This window comes from Penaeus monodon, chromosome 33, assembly GCF_015228065.2.
Source record: "Penaeus monodon isolate SGIC_2016 chromosome 33, NSTDA_Pmon_1, whole genome shotgun sequence".
NCBI classification, from domain to species: domain Eukaryota; kingdom Metazoa; phylum Arthropoda; class Malacostraca; order Decapoda; family Penaeidae; genus Penaeus; species Penaeus monodon.
Genome location: NC_051418.1, coordinates 12,437,490 through 12,437,787, shown reverse-complemented (window position 1 = coordinate 12,437,787; position 298 = coordinate 12,437,490). Strand labels below are relative to the sequence as shown.

At 38.6% G+C, this 298-nt stretch overlaps 1 protein-coding gene across 1 annotated transcript in view; it reads left to right on the top strand.

Moving 5' to 3' along the window:
• LOC119594049 (elongation of very long chain fatty acids protein-like) overlaps window positions 1-298 on the top strand; it is a gene marked incomplete in the record, with an annotated part of 45,869 nt that overhangs the window by 29,685 nt on the left and 15,886 nt on the right.

Here is a 298-nt window from a genome sequence, read left to right as displayed (position 1 = left end):
AGGGGGAGGGGGGGAGGAGCAGGGGGAAGGGGGGAAATTTTTTTTTTCTTTAAGAAAGGAGAGGATGAATGGTATTGGTATTTTTTTTTTTTTTTATCGTGATTCTAAGGGGGGGGGAAGGAAATAGTGAAATAGTTTTCTCCTTGCTTTCAAGTGACTATTTACATGAAATGCTTCAGATGGAGGTTTAAATTCACATTTTTCCCTTATCTTTGGTTTCCCAGGGGTGATGCTGACAGACAGACTGCATCCTGTTTTCATTTTTTGTGTTTATACAAAGACTGAAATTTAAGGCAAT